This window comes from Hyalella azteca, unplaced genomic scaffold, assembly GCF_000764305.2.
Source record: "Hyalella azteca isolate HAZT.00-mixed unplaced genomic scaffold, Hazt_2.0.2 contig17671, whole genome shotgun sequence".
Lineage (NCBI taxonomy): Eukaryota > Metazoa > Arthropoda > Malacostraca > Amphipoda > Hyalellidae > Hyalella > Hyalella azteca.
In genome coordinates, this window is record NW_025947446.1 from 167,996 (window position 1) to 192,298 (window position 24,303).

At 37.1% G+C, this 24,303-nt stretch overlaps 1 protein-coding gene across 1 annotated transcript in view; it reads left to right on the forward strand.

Moving 5' to 3' along the window:
• The first annotated feature begins 9,904 nt into the window (after positions 1-9,904).
• Positions 9,905-24,303, forward strand: part of LOC108679657 (twitchin) — a 139,750-nt gene continuing 125,351 nt past the window's right edge. The window contains exon 1 of the mRNA XM_047885350.1: positions 9,905-10,056. The gene's annotated coding sequence lies outside the window, so the exon portion shown is untranslated. The remainder of the gene's footprint in view (positions 10,057-24,303) is intronic.

Below are 24,303 nucleotides of genomic sequence, written 5' to 3' on the forward strand. Positions count from 1 at the left end.
GATCTCCTTAAAATTTGCTCAATAGGATACAATGCTGATGAAGGTGATAGGAAAAGTATCTTTTATAGTCACAAATTAAAATAAAGTATCAAAGCATTGTCTCGATATTTCTTGGCCTTCATTATGGTAATTTATGAATTTTTTGCAAGCTTCAAATGCACTCTACCAGCGTCCTTTATAATTTTAATGATTCATATAAATTGTATCCTCGGTGATTTATGTTTACGAATATAATTCGCCAAATATTTATATATTCACACGTACACGCTGTTGATCAAAAGCAGAAGTTTTTTTTTCATTATTCAATGTTCCTCAACACCTTGGCATTTTTAAAGTTATACTTTAAGCATAAAACACGATCTCATTAACGAACGTTTTTGAAACAAGCCAAACTTCAGCCACCTCTGGCAGTTCGAGCGCCCAAAGGAGGACCACTCATGTCTCAATGCCACGTCTTCCTCTGAAATAACAAAGCAAAGGCGAGAGAAATGATCACAAACAATTCATGAATTATAAGATGCCTCATTATAGAATAAAAGACTGTCAAGTTTTTGGATACTAATATCTAAAACGTTATGTATTTGGTATATAATACTTTTATGCGGATCATCAAAAAAAGCTGTTGTTGTATTACTGATTTGACTCATATATCCCGGCATCGAAACAAGCAACTGAAATGAATTCCCGGGCAATATTTGCTTCGAAGAAATGATTGCTACCATCAGTAAGATGTCCCGAGACATTCAGTAACAATAATACTGAAAAAATCATTAAAAATACAATTTATTTCTATAAAGGTGCAGGGCGTGCGGAGAGGAATATGAGGGCAGGATTCCAAAAAAAGGACATCAACTGCGGGAAAAAATTGTTTGTGCCTGTCTTCGCTCCTTGCAAAAAAGTTTTCATAGTAATAAGGTACATAATTAAATGAAACTATAACATCAAATTTGCAAGCTCACTCACAGCACGTGTAAAAATATTTAATCTGAAATGGAAGGCAAAAGTCTCTAGCTCTCACAATGACTGTTGAGAGCAGCGGGGATTTTCCAAAGAGACAAACGACGCTGAATTTCCAATTGAATATCTTTGCTTTACAAGTTGAGTGCATAGAAAGCAACAATTAACATATTAACTCTTGCTTATAAAATATCAAGACGTATATTAACGATTTGTTGTAAATGGAACGCATACTAGAGGGTGCCTTTTATTTTGTTTCTCTTCTTGCAAGGCGAGCAGAGAAGAAGTTTCTCAATCAATTATTATGGACTAAAACAGCACGAGCAACAGAAAATAACCATATTTTGTCTCTGAGTAATTTCACATAAATAACGCATTACGAAGTGTTACTAGAACACCAATGGTTCCCTGGTGTCATATATGCACCATGTCACTAGAACACCAATGATTCCCTGGTGTCTATATGAACCATGTCACTAGAACACCAATGGTTCCCTGGTGTCTATATGCACCATGTCACTAGAACACCAATAGTTCCCTGGTGTCTATATGAACATGTCACTAGAACACCAATGGTTCCCTGGTGTCTATATGCACCATGTCACTAGAACACCAATAGTTCCCTGGTGTCTATATGCACCATGTCACTAGAACACCAATAGTTCCCTGGTGTCTATATGCAACATGTCACTATAACACCAATGGTTCCCTGATGTCTACATCAACCATCACGGCGCGACCCATCGTCACTACCACCAGAGGAGGTCGGGGAGCTCTTCCTGGTGGCAAGAATAGCCGCTGTTTTTTGCTGCACCGCCGCCATTATCGGATTTATTTAATGTAGCTCTAATCATGCTGCTTTTTGCGGTGCTCATGACCAGGCAATTAGAGCTCTGGGGCTAATCAGTCATTCGCCAGCTGTTGTTTAGGACACGCCTATTGTTGCAGGACCAATAGCGCACCTTGCCTGAAGGGTTATGAATTGGTTTGGTAATGAATGAACGGTTCTAACTAAACTATGCTTCATAATTAATAAAGATAGGTCTGATTGGCTGGATATTTACTAACTATTAATGATATTCTGGCCGCTTTGATCGCTTGCACTAATTCACCTATCCTTCTAATTATGATGGATGAATTTCGAAAGAAACTGATGCTTCATTCATTCTTCGTTAAAGGATTAGATCAAAGCAATTACCTTAATACTGCATACATGATATTCATGCAGATCTCGACTGTGATTGCGAACGCCAGTCTAGAGCTCTCTGAAGTCAGGCAGATATTTTCACCAACGCTGTTCGCTGTCGTGCGTGAAGGCCGTGCGTGTCTACAACCACGCATCGCTGTCGTGCGTGAAGGCCGTGCGTGTCTGCAACCAATGCGTGTCTACAACCACGCATCGCTGTCGTGCGTGAAGGCCGTGCGTGTCTACAACCACGCATCGCTGTCGTGCGTGAAGGCCGTGCGTGTCTACAACCACGCATCGCTGTCGTGCGTGAAGGCCGTGTGTGTCTACAACCACGCATCGCTGTCGTGCAAAGAGGCTTGCGTGTTTATAGTGCTACTCATGATCCATTCCTTGGATTCCAAAAAAAATTATTGCATTAACTTTTTTCCGTCTACCTTCTGCCAACTAGTATGGATACTAGCAGCTCAAACGTTAGTTGGTTTGTGGCTGATTACTAACATTACTAAAGTTTACACGATTATTTATTTTGATACGATGAATTGGAAGAATGCGATATGTAGTGAAATTCTGATCTCAGAAAGAACTTTCGAATGAAGTTGAGTGAAATCGTTCGAGCTCTGATTGCCTATGCATGACATGCCAAATAAGTTTTTTGCTTCTTGACAGTGCAACGTGGCAGTTCAACGATGTGAACGTAATACGAAGCAGCTTCACTTCTCGTACGGACGCGATTGTGGAGAGTCAGAACACGAAGTAAAACTCGAATGTCGCTTTGCAGATGTAGAAGCTTTTTACGAATGCTTACTGACTACTGCGATCAAATGCTCATTCGTTTCTTTACCCCGTACTGTCAAACCAAGAAAACATTTTTAGTTATTGGGCTGCGATACTATAAAATGAACCAGCGGAAAATAGTTGTAGATAAGAAATATTGCAAATTTTCACAAGATTTGGACGTGATCCAAGTCAACGACCACGCTTGTTACATAACAACGTTCGGTCGAGACGATCTGTAGAGTATGGGAATCTCAGCATTATGCCGACCATAGGGGTAGAATTAAAGCCTGAAAATATCGGTGTATGGTCCATAGTTATTTGTTGACTCTTAATATAGTTTTGTGTTCACTGCAGAACAACAAATATTTCATGTTCTCTTTGTAAGATCAATCCACTGTTTATCTGATATGGAAGCGTAGGAAAAACTAATGAAGCAGTTACTCAGCTAATATGCAGTAGATAAAACATGAAAGAGAATTAAAGACCGGTAACTAAGTTAATCAGCAGGTTAATTAGATATGAGGGCGCGTTGGAGCCCGTACCACTAGCGGTAACTCAGTTAATCAGCAGGCTTGTTAGATATGAAGGCGCGTTAGAGCCCGCAGCACTAGCGGTAACTCAGTTAATCAACAGGCTTATTAGATATGAAGGCACGTTGGAGCCCGCAACACTAGCGGTAACTCAATTAATCAGCAGGTTTATTAGATATGAAGGCGCGTTGGAGCCCGCAGCACTAGCGGAAGTTAATCAGCAGGTTTATTAGATATGAAGGCACGTTGGAGCCCGCAACACTAGCGGTAACTCAGTTAATCAGCAGGTTTATTAGATATGAAGGCGCGTTGGAGCCCGCAACACTAGCGGTAACTCAGTTAATGAACAGTTGAGCAGACATAAAGATACGTTGAATGTTGCAGTGTAGCGGTAACTCAGTTAATCTATTGTTGATCACACACGGACGCGTGGGAAGACTGTAGAATTGCAGTGTCTCAATTAGATATTTTAAGATGTGTGAGAGTAGAGACGAGCGGTAACTCATGCACTGAATGAGATGATTGTCTGCCTCTCAGACGCTGAGACGCCCAGAGAGCAGCAGGACAAATGCAGAGGTAGTATGACGTATGCAGAACGTAGGATCAGAAATGGTTTAATGTTGTGCGTAGCTGATGTATTGATTTTATGTGGTGTTTTATGTTACCTAACGAGGATTTGTGAAAGATTTTTTATTTTATTTTAACATATATTTATGCGAAATATTTTTGAATATCCTCACTTGACGATAGGCCTCCAGTTTTGCAGGTGCTCTTCAATCAAAACTTGTCCAATATAAACTACTATCCTCACCCATGCCGTTCATAGCGATGTATACACGAAAGGAAATACTTTTTTGGACACTTCCAATGATATTTCAACTCTTTCTTATTTACTGATTCAATAATTACCCTCATATAATTATATTTTTATATCTTCAAGATTTTTCTTTAGATGTTGAATGATCGTTAATTTGTTTAATATAACTATATTAATTTATTCTAGTCAGGCCAGAAGAAATAAGATCCAAACATTTCTAAGGACACTACCTCGGACAAGTAGCACGTATTACTACGCAGAGACAAATAGACGTCGTAATGTATTGTGACGTTCAATTGTGTCGAAACTATCAGCTTAACGGCGAGCAAATGACACTCGTGGTCACGATGCGCACAATAGAAACTTTGACAGAAGGATAATGGCATGAGTAATGCACGCAAATACGAGGCGATGTCGTGTGAAATTAAATTAAATAGGCACTCACCTCGTGTGGCCATCAAATTTGGAAATAAATGAGAATCTGAAATTATTCATCTGTCGTCTTTTCAGGGAGTAAAACCTCGTATTGGAAATGTGCTGAAAATTTTATGTTATATTTCACAATGACTAAATGGCACAAATAAGTGAATTGTATTAATTATCACATAATGAATTATTTATCAAGGCGCCAAAGATTTATTTATTTGCGATGAGTGGCAGCACATTTCACTATGGATAATGGGAATGGGCTGTTTACTTACAACCACAGTTAGTTATTCCTAAATCAGGTGCAGTTTGTATACGTTGTACATCGCAACGTTCACATAACACTAACAACTATTTCTGCAGCCCTAATGTCTGATAAGTACTTGAATATTCGGTACCTTATCCGTGGACTTTTTCAGATTTATGAATAGAGATTTCTTTTTAAATTATCTTAGGTTGAAGAGTGATTCTCGCTGCTTCATATACGAAATAAAAGTTACTCTGGCCCTTGCTTCAACACCAGAATCGGAAGAGTTAGATGGCACGGAGAAGGTAGAAGTTAATAGCAGAGTAGCGCAGTATGCGGGATGCTAGTAATTTGTAAATGCTTTACCTTTATTCACGAATTTTCTGTTTCAGCGTTAAAAATATTTGGTAAAAAAATTGAATTTTTTTATGAAAAATTATATGCTACAATTAAAAAAAACTTTGATATTTAGGCTTCACCTTATACATAAATATTTTGGCAATATATTAACACATTCGACTATAAGTCTTCTTCAAAAATATTGGTTATAATTTGATATATCAGATTTCATGATGTAAATGATTATTCTTTCTGCAATTTTAATGAGAAACAATAGATCACTACAAATAATTTGTATACTTGTTATCACATCTAAAGTGCTGTTGCTGTAGTAAAGTTTAATTGATCCAATTTGCTAGGACGGTTCCTTAAAGCATGGAAAAGAAGAAGCAGGAAGTGCAAACTTTATAAGAAAATTTTGATAAGGTATTCAGAGAGCTAAGCAGCATAGTTCTCTATGCTTCGTAACCGATGATGTAGATAAATAAATTAGCAGATAACAAAGCTGTATTTCGGAAGAGAAGAAATTGATAAATGGTAAATAATAATCTTGAAATACTTCTATCGTATAAGTCACGTGAAGTTACGCTCGTGAAGTGGCAGCGAAATTTAGTTTTGAAAAATTAGTTAGCTGATGAAAAAAAAAAATTTAATTAATTTCAATGAATGATTTGGGATAAAGATGCAGTTTCCACAAATAGAACGCAGCAGTCTTAGCCTCTGCATCATTATTCCTGCAACTTGAACGCAACATTGTCATTTCCTCTGCATTATTGTTCATGCAACTTAGACGCCACATTAATGACACTGCACCTGCATCATAATCCTACTACTTGAACGCAACAGTGATAGAGTCTGCATCATTTTCATACGAATATTGAAAGACAAGGATAATTATATCTTTCTTGACCCGCGAACAATCTGGTACTCGAGGACTTAAGAGGATGTCGGATCTGTATATCTGTATCTTACTTATTCATCTTCAGGATCTGTTACAAGAGAGTGATTGAGATAGCGACTTCCATGAATATAGTCTAGTGCAGATTTCTACCACTTTATGACAGTGAAACATTCTATCGTTAGTTGAATATGTCGAAAGACTGAATGATCATTCCACGTCATGTGCCAGCGTAACTGAGGCATGATGCAACCTACGAGGCATGACGTAACCTTCGAACTTATCTTTCTTTGGGGAGCAACAAATTGCTGTCCCGTTAATTCACTTCAGAGCTGAACATACGAATTATATAGCCTTGGAACAAATTTACTTTATCTTTCTGGAAAATGTCCCCAGTATTTATGGAAATTTATTCAAGTTTCTAAAATTTTCGTGAGAGCAAATGGAATCGAAGACTAACGAGACAAATTTTCTCAGGGAGAAAAAAGTGTAAGTTTCTTTACATAATAAGTACTTGCATCATTAATTATTTGCTGAATTACCAGGAATTAATATAAAAGAAAAAACCGTAAATTAAATCCGCTATATCGTTTGGTTCGGAAGTAATTTTGAATCGTTAGGATTTTACGTTTCTTTTTTTTCGTTTCAATTTATTCCGCTTCAAATTTGACCTCTCTCGATTAATGGTCCTTGCGTTCCTTTAGTATTTGAATTGCCGTTGGAGCAGGTCTCAGAAATGGTTATGATTAAGATATGGTGAATTTACCTGCTTTTTTATAACTTTAAAAACAAACACGTCGAAAAAGTGTGCCCCGATTATTGGCGCTCATAACTTATGAGGTTCTAGATTACTCTAATCTCATGATTCTAAAACTGGTAAAGTGTCACTGGAAGGTGGAATCGTTACAAGCAAATACCTTTAACAGGCGCATCTTACTTGCAAAACTACAATAATTATTAAGTTATGACCGACATATGACTGCGAATGCACAAAAACTGAAAAAAAGGATACAACATAAACGTAAATAAGTATATTTTGGAACACCACTAGCAGGTTTTCCATTGAAGAGAAAAATATTGCATATTTTATGACTTCGAAACTGAAGAGAGAATTCCGTGAGGCGCAGCAAGTGTAATTCTTATACGTTTCAGTCCACGGGCAAGCATGAAAGAGAGCATTTAGTACCATAAGAGATTATCAGCCAGAAACTAAAGGTACAAATTCCCTTCTAGGAAGCAAACAATGCCAAAACAACAGCCACTGTCTGTACGCAGAGCTGCAACATTCATCTATCCCACGCAAACTTGCACGTCATGCCTTTAGAGAGACTGCTTCACGACACAGTCTTTACTAATACATACCCTTGCTGCTGCCGAAAAATTATTATTATTTAAAATTTGTAATGGTTTTATTATTTTTACAACACTTCCCTTTAACTTCACTTCTTGTTGTCTGTCTGCCATAAATTTTATAATCGATATTTAACACGCTTCTACCTCTCTAATCGATCTGAAATTTGGTACACTAGCGTAAAGTTGGAGACAATGCATAAATCAATTGATAGAATAAATAATTTTAAAAATTTAAACTAATTTTATTTATTATTAAAAAAATTTGAAAAAATAATTTTGTCGGCTACATATCTTATAATCACTATTTAACACACTCCTACTCGTCCAACCGATCTGAAATTTTGTGCACTTGCTTAAAGTTGGAGACAATGCATGATTCAATTGACAGAATAAAAAATGTTGAAATTTTTTTAATAAACTTCAAAAATTAATTTTTTTAATATATGATAATAAAATTGGAAATTCATTCTACATTTGTAACATCGCAGACAGTGAATTCTTTAGAAGTGTTGTCTTTAAAAAATAATTTTTAAACGCATATTATTTTTTGTGTCCATAGACAACCACAAGTGTACGTGTACGTACCCTAAAAATATTAAAGAATTCATCCCCCATCAAACCAAACCCTTATGCCCAGTAGTCGTAGAATATAATGCTCATCTGAGCCGACTCGCAGCCTTTAATAACTGCAACTAAATATTAGATGTCGATTGTTCTTTCACTTAAGCTTATAAAAATTGTTAACAACTTAAATAATTTTAATTACTTTTTACACCAGCAATTGTATCAGAATGGGCCGACAGACATGGCCATGCAACTTGTCAGCTGTTAAATTATGATAATTGCTGTCTTGAAAATTTTATTGTTGACTAGTTTCCGCAACTCCTTCCCGGCACCTAAAGAGTGACTGAGCCTAGCGGACTTGCATGTTTTTCGGCTACTGGCGGCCGTGGGCTCGTAAATATTTTAATTCGTGAAAAATTTATGGTTTTGCTCGTTATGAAGAAAAATTATCGTGAAAGGATTCTCGGTACTTATATCAATCAGATTACTGTCAAGCTGATAGAATTACCGTGATCGATATTTACGACAACTTACTGCGATAACGCCTATTGATTGCGATGGTTCGCAATTGTTGTAGAATGTAGACCACCTGAGAGGCGACAAAATATGAAATCCAGGCCACCAAAACTACTGGTGGAAAACAGGATGAAGGTGAAGAACGAATATCGTTTCCAAATTTTATTTATGCTTCAGTTTCTCTGAAAAGTTACACTAACCTCGGCTCTCATAAACTCTATACGTTACGTAAGAGCAACACCAAGTAACTCGTCGATTAGTAGAAAAATGCTAAAAAGCGGTTTCAAAGGAAAATGATGTTATATTTTTTCCTTTATTGAATGATTATCGGGAATCAGACTTTTTTATCACTCGGTACTTGGTCTTTGAATTTTTGAAGCCACGGAATAAGAAGACAATCAAAATGACAACTCGTAAATCCGCTGACTGTGAAAAAAGAATAACACTTTATGTAAAAGAGTCACGGCAGCACATAAAAATTCCTTATCTACACCTTTACTTCATAATTCTTCATCAAGTTCAAATAGGTCATCACGCATAAATAAAAGATATAAATTTGTAAATTAATAATACGTAGTCGTGCATCTCAACATTGCTAAAATTTTATCAAGACCAAACAGCATTTATCATCAAGCATAATTTCATCTTTTACGCTAAGCCACTCAGTAAATGGATTCACGTTTAACAACGGAGGGCAGCAATGAACCGAGTCTAATTATATTGATTCTGAATCGGAATTTAGTTCATCGTCTTCATACCACAGAGTGCGTGGGGCGAGGGCCCAGGAATGTGCCTTGTGACCAACATGGCACTGAACATCCCTCTATACATCCCTCTACACATCCCTCTACACATCCCTCTATACATCCCTCTAACACATCCCTCTACACATCCCTCTACACATCCCTCTACACATCCCTCTACACATCCCTCTACACATCCCTCTACACATCCCTCTACACATCCCTATACACATCCCTCTACACATCCCACTACACATCTCTCTACACGGCATCGCTGGTAGTGAATAGGTCATATATAAGCAGCATTCCAGGGTATTCTGCAAGGTGTTTCGCATCGTGATTCCTAGAAATCTACACGTACCAGTGACATCTACAGTTTCCTACATAATTTTCAGCTTGCAAACGTGTGAGTATAAGAAGAGGCCTGCAACCTGACGGCAAGTGGGAAAAGAACCTCTGTCACCCCGGGGGCTGAGGGGGCCCATGGCACGATGCCCTGAGACGGGAAGGCCCTGTGTTCGGCCCCTTGTTATTCAGCAGTAGCTCTCCTCCTCTCCGCCTGACCGGAGGCACCTGCCCTCAGTGATTCAGAAGTGGTGTGTCACTCTTGTTCCTACCGTAGCGACTCTCGTTGGTGTAGTGAGCTGTGCTTATTGTGCCAAGTCCTGTGATTTGCTAAGTTTCATCGTCTCTCTCTGCAGTAAGTTGCTTCAAATGGCAGTATTAATTTGTTTGCAAGGACTTGACAGTACTTAAGACATATTTAAACTGTCTGAGGGAAAGAGAGTTGTGCAATGAAACAACCTGTCACACATGCTGCTTTGCACCATAACTATTTCTGAATAGAAGATTTGAATAATGTGTTACACCTTTGTATTTTCTCTAATCATAAATACTAATGGCCCAATAGTATTTTGTATAAAATATTCTCTGATGTTCGTTGAGTCCTTGCGAGGAATATTCTCTTGCAAGTAGCAACGGCTGCAGAATTACCAGTGATGTGGACAAAAGAAGCTGTGGTGAGCTCGACGGTTACTAAGAACCTGCAGTCGCGCGTTCAACCACGAGAATTGCGTTTCGTAATGAAATAGTTAAGCTGTTTTGCTACATTTTTTTTCTCTCGCGGTCGAACATGACAATATAATTTGAATTTTTCGTGCTCCATGAAGACACTTGAAGCGGTTTACCACGCGAAACTTTTGATTTTCAAATTTGATTTCCATTTTCGATCCTTTGCAATAGATACAGTACACACATCCATCAATAGGAGGAAATGTACAAAAAATATTTCAAAATACTTGTAAAAATTTTACTACACTGAAAGTCAAAACATACATACGAAATATGCTAGTCATTTTCCCAGTTCCTCTATGAAGTTGCATATTGATTGTTTGAGGAGAAATGTAAGTGGAGCTGTGGCCCTGCTTCAGACACCGGCCAAATATAGGCGCCTGGCGGGTGCCAACCTGAGATACGCTGCCAGCAACCACCACCGATCGCCACCGACGCGTCAATTTGTGCTCTGAAAACTTTTTTCTCTTCGAAATTAATATCTTACGAAACTATATAGCAATATTACAACTCATTCACGATTAAATCTAGCAAGATAGGCTTAATTTGATCTGTTCCCGCGCCTGTTTCAGGTTTCAAGTGTGATGGCTGAACTTTTATCTGACAAATGATGTCGGAAAAAGATGGGATGAACTGCCATATACTCTAGACTGCTTACATAATAGCTCATTAGAATGTAATAAAAGCGCTACATGCCGGTAGATCTTTGTCGGTTTTTCAGTTCAATTAAAATAGTTAAATTAGCTCTATTGACTGAATAATTGTTCTCGACTATACCTTTAATATAAATGCAAGATAAATATAAGATCCAAATGATAAACTATTGCATGCCAGTTTTGCGCGCATACTGTACTTTCTCACCTTATGGTGGAGAAGGCAGTCTCCCCGAATTTTAGCTTGATATTAATATACTATATTCTTTGGGAGAATATACAATTTGTATTCATAAATTCTTGAGGTCCAAAAAGCGCAGTTTTATTAAAAATATCAAATTTATTTTTCGTTCATGATATGAGTCAAACTTTTATTCATGACGATCGAACTCCAGGGAATCGTTGCTTAGCGCCATTTTCATTTCATTAACCGCCGTAAAATTCCACTGCAGCGCACTTTGAGGAAGTGAAAAACCTGCTGGGCTCGTTAAGGCTGCTTTTATTGATAGGTTTTTTATTTAATTGCTAATTGATTTGACTATTACGTCCGAAGTAGTTCAACATTTGTTTACAATTTTTTCGCCCCCTGATTATGCTTGCCGATTTCTCAGCGACTATTATCAATACAAGCAGGCATACACAAAATAAATTGACGGTTATGATACCAAAGATACTTTAATGTTAATAGTTAAGCGCAGTGGAAAATTATCACCTCGATTTTCTTCTTCTAATCGAATACAAATCTGAAACCACTTGATTCATCAAAGATGTATGGGATGCCGAGTAAATATTTGGCATTTGTGGTGAACGTCGCGAAATAAATTTTTGAAATTGGCAAAGCTATTCTGACCAAATTATTTTTTCATTACATTTCTGAATCGACAAACGTTTAATTTATTATACTATTCCATGTGACGAGGGCCATAGTATATTCTGTAATAATCATTACTGCATTACATTACATCGCCTGTAAATAGTAGCCGCGATCATTTATTTCGCTAAAAATATACAATAATTTTTATCAGATGAGCGGTCATCTTTATCAGATCATCTTGGTTATCGTACTGTCATTGGCTCCTGATCATGACATCGCTACCATGCATAATGTCACGTGACGAGATTTTGAGTTTGTCAATGTCAGTAAGAAAATTTCATATACTTAAATTTACCACTAAAATTAGCTTAGGAAAATTTCTATCTTCTAATATCTTGAGAAGTCTTCAAAATTCTACAATGTGCATAAATATGCAAAGCTGAATGTGAATGTCCTCACTTAGTTTTACAACTCTTCTTTTATAGTAAATTTTTGGAATGAATAAATGGCGTTCAGATGAATGAGATACAAAGTTTTTAGATGCTTCTTTGGTATATTGCTGACAAGAACGTTATTTTTGTATCTAAGCTATATTGATACTATACATCTTTTCCGTAAATTTTGATTCAAAAGGCAGAGATTGTTGCAATATATTTCTTATTTATGAAAGTTGTGAGTATTTACAACAACTTATCTGGATTATTCGACTGCTTATCCACAATACATTCGGTATTGGGAAATGAATTGTACTTAAAATTAGTTTTTAGGGCTGAAATTATGACTATTTTCATACAATCGTTATTCAATTATAGGCAGTGATGCATGATAAACTTTAGAAACTTTTATTGGCAAGAGAATTGACTTGAATAGAGTTCTTGAGGGCCTGCATTCTCGCAGCCGAGGAACGGAATCTCTTCATCAAATTGGTAAATCAATTGGATATGAGGGCCGGAACCGCGTCTAGAGACGAACTGCTGCAAAAGTTGACATGGAAGCGGCCGAGTCACCACCAGCTACACACCAGCTTGTAGTTCATACTGTCAAGAATGGATTTTACGTAAATTTTCATTACAGTAAAAATAAATGCGGAACATTAGCAGGAGCGAAAAGCAGTGAATTCAAATCAGTTGGTGGCAAATAAAATGTACCTGGTTTCACCTGAGATAATATTGCCGCTCAGTGTGCTAACGCACTCTTAGGGAAGAGTTGAATTCAAGGAAAAAAGAAGAAATCAGTAGAAGGAGGATGCTTCAGACGGAAAGACAGTTAGTAAAGTTGAAGATTGGATGGTTTGAAGTAAGATTAAAGTTAAAGCGACTTGGCATAAACTCTACGACAGAGCTGTAGTTAGAGCCTCGTCAACTCAAGTTAACAATTAAATTTGAATAAATAAGATAATTGAAGTCTGAAGCATCTCACACGAAAATTAAGCATAGACTTAAGCGAACTTAACAAAATGAAAGAAAATCGGGCACGCAAACCAAGGAATAGACAAATCACAGTTCTAGGGAGATGATTAGACTTAGGGTTGAAAATTGCTGATGATGTAGCGGCGGCTGACGACAGGTAGTTTGTAGGTTCACAAAAAAAGTCTTAATGCCGCGGAGTCCCAGTTCCAACCTCTGACTTCGGAATCCCGGCCCTGAATTAAACTCCCTAACAATAAACTTACCCTAGATTGAACGCAACAATAATCTTATTCTAATGAAACAAAGTAAAAGAAATTAACAAACTAAGTAACTGTGGGAAATTTCCCACAAAATCCCGAGTCATCCTAAAACAAGGTAGCTCGGTGGATTAAAATTTGAATGTCGGTTGGGTTTGGTTGGTTGAAATTTCACTTACAAAATTAAACTGTACTTCAAATGATGAATTTAATAATTTAAATGTTTCATTTTAATTTTAAATTGTGTTCTAATTTAAACGAATTATGGGAATATTTAAGTTCTATATTAAATGTGTTTTTGAATATGACTCTTTTATCAAATAGATACTGAGATTGAACATTATTATTTTATGATCCCGTTCTAGGTTCTTAGCCTCAGCATTAGGCGTCCGGAATTTGATCAAAAGTTAGTAAGAGATTGCTTGGATTTCTCTTTTGTTCGTTGATTTTTCATTTAGAAATCACGTCACAAAATAAAATTTCAATATTTTACTATCAATCTCTCAGCTAGCAGGCCGTTGAACTAACTACATGTTATTTGATTGTTATGTTACTATATCCAAATTTGTGTAACTCCTACGAGAATTGAAACAAATTTCAGAGATCGGGGGTTTGCTGGCTGTTAGCGATCATTGTCTTGTGGCGAGGAAGCGACTCTCTAAAAGTTTCTCAATAAATGTAAAATGAATTTAATGGCATGCACAAGTCCCGGTATTAATATATATTTTATACATTATTTATTTTAGAGAATAGAGTCCAAAAAACTTTACCTGATCTTGCTGAGAATATTGGCGACATTGGAAATTGAATTCGACAGCATGGATCGTCAAATTCATGTTTAAATTAAAACAATCTTCTGACGCAATCTTCCATTATTAAAAATATCCCCCTTCTTGTATATGAATTGAAGATACTTAAAAGTAACAGTCATGAATAATATTGCAAGTAACTAGTTGAGTTGAAAGCTTACGGACAGTGAAATTTGCATTCATTTATGGAGCCGGGAAGTGTTTTGAATAGTATTTTGTTATTGGTAAATGGTAACCTGGTATTCTTTTTCTATAACAAATAATCTAATTTGGTTTTAATCTACAAATTACAAATAATTACAGTTTAATTACAAATAATTACAGATATAGCTTAGGCTTGCAAATTACAAATAATTAGTTTAAGTTTATTCACTTGTTAATCTTTCTCTTCCGTTAGCGGTTCATCTCACCATAGGCAATTTGATATCTATTCATACTCATAAACTTGAGATATCGCTGATCCAAATTATGCTTCGTGCGTTCGTTTCTAACAAGCTTGCCGCCATCCCACGTTGTTCAGGCCAATCATATCTATTTATTTACCTTACATATCTATTACATATCTATTTATTTACCTCGCTGCTATTTAAGACAATTACCTACCCATGCAGTCCACTCGTTTTACCAAGACCTTATTCGTCACAGAAAACTTTGACTGCTTATAAACAATTTCTCAGAAGTAAAATTCGTCTTGCGACCTCATCACTTGCCTTCGGGGTGTTTGGGTTATCTGCTTCGATTCTCTATAAAAAACTTTTCGAACGAATAAATATATTTCAATTTAAACGAATTGAAAAAATGAATAAATAAATCTTGAATACAAAATTTGGGATGACGGGGCAGCGGCTAAAATTTATGTAACCGTTTATTTAGCGTCTAGCGTACTTGCAGCTGCGTCCCACCTAACGCACGCGTGTAGTGCGTCAGTACAGACAGTGGCTGGCGGCGAATCAGTTGTCACAAATACTCAGGTACACGAAATGTTAAGATCCGTGAGACTGTCGAATGCTGGCCGCGAATTAAAACAGCAGCTAATGAGTGTTTTAGAACTTCTGCGATTCCGTTTTCTAGGAATAATTCTGCGTTATTAGTAACTTAAATATTCGGAGTGTTTTCCGTAGAGTTAAAAAAATTCTCAGGTTAGTTTTCTTCAGATTTTTCTCTCGTGTTTCCAACTACAAGAAAAATATTTGGTGAACAAGGTTATTCCAACACTTCTATACATGACCTTAGTGTTTCCGAGTTAGAGAGTTTTCACACTGGACGACTCAATATGGTTAAAAACACAATTTATCTCCTAAATTCCTGCGTAAACGCAGCTATCGCGTAATAAAGCTGTTTTTTCAATGCCGACTGATGTTGGTCAGTGGAGGTAGTTAAGTTACAGGTCTTCCAACGTATGATATTTTTATCGATTTCACTGCAAATTTGCTTTAATCACCCATAATATTGCGAGCAATACTCGATTTGATCGATATGTTCTGAGCCAATTCGTAATTTGTAGTTAGGTTTTTGACTGATAATCACTTTGCATAGTTACTGGATAACGTGAAAATAAATAATAAACAATAAGTTTAGCTGTAATAGATAAATCGATAGATGAATGTGCAGTTACAAATCACTGGTAGATGACGCCCACATAATTTTAATATATGATGGATTGAAAACTGCGATTCACATACTACACACACACACATTTTTACTTTTACTAATTCGTTAGCGATTGTGCAGACTTTTGCTGTCTAAATTAGTTGTCACTTATATTCGTATAATAAATTTCCAGTTAGTGATGGTCTCTTTAGAGAAAATTTTACAATAAATTAAAATATTAATTCAGTCAAAATTTTCAATTCGGGGGCAACTAGAATTGTGTGTGCAGTGTGTAATTTCAAGATATTTTTTGAAAGAGATTTTACCTGAAAGTCATTCTTTGGCAGCCTATGTCGATACAAAAGAACCTTCGAATTTGACCATATTTTTGAAAAAAATCGTTTCTGAAAAAGTGACGAGCGGTTGGAAGTCGACGGGACACCCACAAATTTTATAAACAAACGCCGAGCTGTTTTGCTCATCGGCGCTGGTTGACGATTTTCTACGTTACTCAACGTATGAAATGCGTTCCCAAACTCGGCTGCTTGTTTTGTGCATTTGCGTGATTTTGTAAAGTGTAAAGCAATTTAATTGATAATTTTTATCGATACTTGTTCTTCAAGGGATCAATGTCGACTACAGGGGTACGGTATTTTATCGGTACTACTGGTATTTTATGGCATTTTACAAAGATAGGGCTAATACAGAGTGATTCTTGGGAATTTTCTGATTTAGAAGCTCAATAAAAATAACTAGTAAAAATATCATTACGATATAAATTTTATTGAAAAAGATTTTATCTTATTTTTTGCATCATTTAGTATTTAAAATGACATCGGACAAGTGACGGCCCCCATTGTCAGTGCATTCAGTTAGTCGATTTTTGAAGTTCAGTTCAATTTGCTGAAGCATACTGACGGGTATTTGGCGATGGCTTGGCGCATTTTGTTCTTCAAATGAAGTAGGGTCCTTAGACAGTCATTGTAATTATTGATTCAAGATAACCCATAAAAAATCACGCGCAGCCAAATCGGAACCAGATCTGGATCGGAACCGACCAGGAACAGGAACTAAAGGATGAATACGGAACCGAGTGCGGAACGCTCGTTGAGTAGCGACGACGGAACATTAGAAAAGTAGGCCTCGACAGCAAACGCACGTCGCTCACTTGTTCATTGCATAGTGGCAAATGACAAAGCAGGGCGCAAAACTTCATGATTTTGCCTTTTATATGAAATACTTTTTGCTCTTTTTCTACAACATCTGGCTGCTTAATTGGCGCGAAATACGAAACATGAAGTTTCCGTGGATCTCCCGCGTACATCTCCATCTGGGTCTAAGTGAAATTGAATTGGTAGATAGAAGGAATATTGGTTAGGAATTTAGCAAATTACTTTTTCTGATAACGAAAATTGCATAAATCAATATTTTATCGGTATATGTGAAAAATGGAACCGTTAAAATTTTAGCGGACAAGTTGCCATTCATGGAAACTTGTAATCTACTTCTAGAAAGATTTACTACATACCCCGTTTGGTTTGAGGCTAAGAAAAAGTGCTTTTATCATTACTAATCATCGGCACATTATTTCACACATAGCATCACTCTCTACCATGCATAAGAATTAAAATAAAGCATTGAAACTGAAGTTTGACTAGACAATGAAATTGACACTTTTTCCGCATCATTTGAAAAGATGGAAGTAGCAATGTCTATGCAATTATATGAGGTTAGAGGTTATTATTTAAATTGAGGTTAGATAATAACTATTTACGTTTGAGTGTTCGAATTTGAATGATTTCTAATTTAGCCTAGTAACCGTATTTTATTTAGCCTAGTATTAAATCGCGATTTACTCCTTCAATATGCAAAACTTTGAGAAATCTGTACGAGACTATTAATATTATTGTTCACAGTTTCTCGTAATGGCATGAAAAATTCAAACTTCTGCATGTTTCTATGTTTACCCACGAAAGGGTTAAGGAGTTTATAATTGATAAAACAAAGTCAATCTACGTCAGAAAGTAAATTATTCATTCAGGTTGTCTTAAATACTACAAGTCTATAACAGGGAAAAAAGGCAACTGCTAAGTAAACTTGAAAATAATTGAAATAACGAGTGTAATAATAATACAGTAAATGATTGTCGCCACCAAATTTATCGTTGTGGAGGATGACATGAATATATGCATCTTTTACCTTGTTCGTAACATTATTAAATGCAAAGAATGAGCCGCCGATATGTTTTTTTTTCTATTTTTAAATTTTTTTAAACAATCAGCTTTGAGACAAACTTGACTCAGCAGTGGTCGCGTGTAAAAACTGCCCAGATTAGTAGCCTTTTCGTTCGGTTTCGTCAAGGTTGAATTTCATAGCCGTGGATTTCATTTGTAATCCACCCGACTACTGTAGGGTTATTAAAGGCATTGTAAATTTACTGAAAATTGCAAATTCTTGTCTTAAGTGGAATATTAAGTGAACTAATAATTGTATTCTTTGGAATAGCATGCGTTATGAACAATTGTGTCGCTCTAAAGTTAAATTATAAACGATTGCAGCACTGTTTAGTTGCAAGATTACATTAGATTATATCAGCATTCTACCTCCTCATTATACTTCACTGCTCTCAATTATACCCACTCTTATTCTTGGGGTAGAATATATTACGGTTACTTTATAAAACTGACATAAAATCCGCAAACATATTAGATCGCCTTTTTACTTATACCATATATGAATTCAGCAAAAGAATATCATTGAACCTTTTCTGAAGTCAGAATTAATGATAGAAATAACGTAAAAATTCAAGTTGGCGACGTTCACCTTTAGTTATATTTAAAATTGGTGCAAGGTTTGTCCAAAATATGTTTTTGAATGCAGCTGAAAATACGACATTGGTGGCTGGTCGGGCGCGCGTTCGCCGCGGCCACGCTCCCGCGACGCCTGACGATGCCACACCGCGACGCTCGAGTGGCCGCGCGCTTTTTTCAGGCCCGTGGCGCGGGAGATCTGCGCCGATAGCGCGCGGCTGCCACCTGAGGCCGTTTTATTGCTCAGTGCTGGCGGCACGGCATGCCACTGCGGGAATTTCTTTTACTGTTGATACAATTGTTACGAGCTTCAATCTTCATGATGGCTTGCAATTTTTGAATGCATAAGATCTACACTCAATAAATTTCCTACAAAATAAGTATATCGGATCAACGTACCAAGAACAAAATAATTAACAAATACTAGTTTATAAAATGTAAAAATGACGGTCGCTTTGAAACAGCCTGTAGCGTGGAGTTTTTTTTGCTATCGATGAAGGTCATCTTCGCTATTCGATTCTGCATGCTAAATGCTGAATGTTCAATGTGTGGCCAAGACAATTATTCTGCTCACTCAGCTACAATGCTTTGATAGACCCGACCTATGTCGTTAAAGTAAAACCTTCGCGCAGATCAAAATTATCAAGTCAACATTTCTCTGTCGGATAATGGGCGAATATCAGCCAAATTTAAGCTGCACGACAGTGCCGACGATTGCTTATTTTTAGTCGGGCAGGCGGCGTGATGTGTGCCAAGAGCTGCCGCTGCGGCGAGCCAGTTATGCGGCCTCTGCTGTGGCTCTGCTTTGATGCGGCTCTTCTCTGTTGCGGCTGTGCATAACTGCGGCTCTTTTCTGCTGCGGCTCTGCACTACTGCGGCTTTTTTGTACTTAGGCTCTTTTGTACTGCAGCTCTTTTCTTTTGCTTTTCATTTGTACTGAGGCTCTTTTCTGTTGCTGCTCGGCTGTGTTGCGGCTCTTTCCTGCTTTCTGCTCTGCGGCGGCTCTTCTCTGCTGCGCCTGTTTTCTGCCTCTGCAGAGAAGCTAATTGTTTGTACCCAAGTCAGTTTCTGTACACAAATAATCGATGTTGGCTCGTTGTCAGTGTGTTGTTAAACATGCTACGGTAGAGACTTTTAAACTAGTATTACTTCAAACGATGTGTCATGGTGCTGAAAAAGCCATGGCTTCAGGTATTTCAACAGAAAGTGGAGATGGATCCAAAGGTCTAAACTCTGAAGTCAAACGGTGTATTTTCATTTGCAATTTCAGCTCTCGGTCGTCTTTTAAGCTTCTATCGTACTAGTAAAAAAACATGCTTGTGGTTGCCGACCTCACGGATTCAGTTAAATATAGTGACTCAGGCATTGATTGCGATCGATTCTTTCATTGCGCTTGTATGCACTGGTTACAGTTACGTTACTGAGATGTAATTCTTTTGTTTTGATCTTAATTTGTTCCATGATGCATTTGTCAGCTATAGACGACGATCATTTGTCCTCGGACTATCACATCGTATGGGATGTTGTGACATCTGCGTTAAACTTATTTTCTTCCGAGCTTTGGAGGTTCGATCTGATTTTCGTTTTTTTTTAATTTTTTTTATTGATTCCCCGCTGAATTCGTAGAGCATCGACAAGGTAGAAGCATTGCCGGGCTAAAAAATTCGTACAATATATTTTTTGTCGTAGGGAAGAGTTCTATATTATAAGATATTTTAACCAATCACACTTTCGAAGAAAAGTTTTATTATATTGCTGAAGCATCACAATGGTTTGTATGAAATTCTTCAGTTACCACGAAAGTTAATACTTTATACTAATTTGTCTATTTCTCAAACTTAGACTCTTCGAAAATCTGCTTGAAAAAAAAATGTTTTCATCAGTCTACGAGATCGTGGACCACTATCTACCGGATAAAAAATAAATTTTACAAGCTTTCTTAAACTTCTAGCCCTGTAACAACAATCAGTGATGTTTGCAGATGCTTAACACACTATCTCACTGAACGCTTCACCGCGCTAATTCTCGTGCCGTGTCTCCTCGCCTCAACCGAAGGCATGTGTTGTGAGTAAAACACATTCTAGCTGCTCGAGATTATCTTTGACTCGACATAGAAACGTGCGGTGTCGTCTACACAACGAAATCTTCTCGTGCTTTCGTTCAGCGGAGAATGTACACTTTGGCTAGCAGCTCGACTTGGTTGCTGAGACTTGAAAGTAACTCCAAGCGACGGTGTTGCAAGCTTGTATTTTTACCGTACTGTTGTTACCGACCTCGATGGCAGTACTCGGCCTACTGCCCTCGTCTGCCTCTTAAAAAAGATATGCTTAATCTCATTGGCTCTTTGCACAAAAAAAACATAGATACATGATTTAAAAATACGTACGCTGCATTCCATTGATATTCCAACTTGTATTAAAAACGAAATAGAGTCGGGAAGAATTTGAAAATTTCACCAGTGACCTCCATAAATCATGTGCACTGTCAAATGAAGCAACGTCATGCAGTGATATTGAGCTTTATACATATAAAAATTTCGACTGTTATATATAAAAGTGAGAGTATTGTTCAGTATTCGAATTTAATGATATATTAAAAATGACAATTAATTTTCTGATAGAGAATTAATCTGTCTTCTTCTTCCTGGTGCGTCGAGACTCAGTCCTTGACGAGGACATTACATTCGCGCTGAGCTCCCACACACTTCCATAGTTACTTATTCTGGTCATAAAAGAGTTTGCCATATTGTTGTTAGAAATAGAAGATGTTGTTCAACATCTTTTTCCAAAAAATCATTTCAATCACTGATCGGAAATTGATATTAAAGGTAAATTTTTCCAGTAATCCAAGCTGATAATGGTCATGGGACAGATTGCATGCTCTTAATTGCATTAAATTCCAAATTGACCTGGACGAGCTAGCTGAACAAAATTTTGTGCTGCTTGTCACGCAATTTGATGCCAAAGAAAATTTTTAATTTGACCCAATTTACTTCCTGACAGAGTTCTTAGAATTTTACTTCATTGCACTCCACTCATACACGGGCGCTGCTTGAGTTCAATCGGCAAAACAGATGGAGTTCCAGCATTTACATTTTCGAAGGAGTTTCTTTAAAATTGGTTTATTAACAATTAATATTGATACGAACTTGACCAATTTAAGAGCAGAGGATTTTTATGCCTCATCCACATTCATGGGAAGAAATTTTTCGTTTGATTCTCAATCTATTTCGTGCAAGTGAACCTATCGTAGACTGTCGGCTAAATACTTCAACGGGCGGAATTATGAACGTTTTAAATTATGCGCTTTTGTATCAGGTCATGATCGAACTTCTGGCAGAATTTCTCTCTTTTTGAGCGGCGATAAATTGCAATTTTTGTGGCGCGGCATAAAAAACATCGATTATTTACTCGGAAAAATACATTTCCCCTTATAGCTCTCAAATGTATAGTAATATAAGATATTCAAGTACTCTTATATCAGATATTCAGGTACTGTTACATCAAATATTCAAGCACTCTTATATCAAATATTCGAGTACTGTAATATCAAATATCCAAGAACTCTGATATCAGATATTCAAGTGCTGTTATATGATATTCAAATAATTACTTACTATATGTGCAGTTGCGTCATTACCTCATGCCAACACCACGAGTTTGCCCTGATTGGTTATGAAATCATTGTAATATTTAATGAATTTTTGATCACTTACTCATTAGAGAGTGATTAAAGTGATCCTCCAAAATCTTATCAATGATCGTTCAACATCTTCTTTTTCTAAGAATTCAATCATTGCTAGGAAATTAATATTCAAAGAAAATTTTCCAGTAAACCAATGATTTAATCAAAGAAATTTAATTTTCGTCATTCAATTATATCTATTTTTACGCATTTATGAAACAATTTTCCTTACTTTGATAGAGATCAGGCTTGGAGAGGGAGGTGCTTGTGACACCCAATTCAACACAATTTTATACAATAAAAGAAACAACTTCGTAATTTTAGAACAAGCGGAAAATGACGTGGTCTATATTTGATTTGAGAGATTAGGTTTACTTAGGAAATCCTCGACTTTTAATTATCATTTCTGCCGATCCTTTGTGAGGTGTTACAGATCTCTCATAGTAATATTAAATTCAATTTCTGAAATTTTTACAATACCGAGATAAATTGATCAGAGATGAACAGTTTGCCGCCTTAGATGTCACCAAGCGCGTCCGGACATATTGAATTAATTAAGACCAAAGCTTTATTTCCTATTAATTTGCTCTGAAAAACACTAAGGCGAAAGCAAAAAGCAAATTTACAGTCACCAGAAAAATAACTTGTAAAAGGTGTGCGGAAATATTGCTGCCAGCGATGCTTGCTTTTTGCCAGTCATCTGTGTGAGAGGACGGAGGTTTTTCTTTGTCTGTTTCATTCAAAAGTATTATAACTATTTGAGCCTAGATATGACATGAGTAATCCATCAGAGTGAAAAAAATTTAAAACAGAGTCAATGTTTGAAACTCTGCCGATGAGTTCTGCAAGTTTGAATGGACAGACGTTCTGCGGCCAATCAATTGCCGCGCCAAAAAGTTCAAAATTCACTAGTAAATTTAATGAATAAAGACCACAGCATATTAAAGTGAATAAATAAAATTGATAAATAATTAAAAGTGAATAAATAGAAGAGAATAAATTTCGAATGTGATCATCATAAAGAATAACATCTGGTGCTGTAAAATTTAAGCGACTTTCTCGCGACGTCACCACAGAGTCACTTCTACTACGGACGGCCAGGAATGCGTGGCAGCTGCGCCGAGCATTCGTTGCTAGAGCAGCCAAGCTTCAGAGCACTCGTGTCGGGAGTCGGCAAGCCTTGCAGTACACGTGCCCAGAACAGCCAAGCTACAGAGCACTCGTGTCGGGAGTCGGCAAGCCTCGCAGTACACGTGCCCAGAGAAGCATTGTTCTAGTTCATAAGTGCCCAGAGCAGCCAAGCTTTATAGCCATTTACTCAGAGCAAGATATTTTTTGTGTTATAATATGAAGCCTGGCCAGATTCTACTTGGTGAGCTCCCATTGTAGGATGTGCGATGACCAAAGCTTCGTATTGGTCAAACATTGACTGGTGGCCGTGGGTCGACATTTTCTGATAATTTATGATCGTTATTCTAACCATAACGTCCATAAATTTCGCGATTACGAGTCCTGCAATGAAAAAAACTTGTCCAAAAAATCCATTGCGCTTTATTAGAGAGTTAGTTTTTTCGGGTAGTGAGTGATAGAGTTTGTTTTAAAGCATTCATGCCCACAACCCGGAGCTGGGATATTTATATCCGCAACAAGGAGCCGGAAAATTTATGTCCGCAACAAGGAGCCGGAACATTTATATCCGCAACAAGGAGCCGGAACATTTATGTCCGCAGCAAGGAGCCGGAACATTTATATCCGCAACAAGGAGCCGGAACATTTATGTCCGCAGCAAGGAGCCGGAACATTTATGTCCGCAGCAAGGAGCCGGAACATTTATATCCGCAACAAGGATC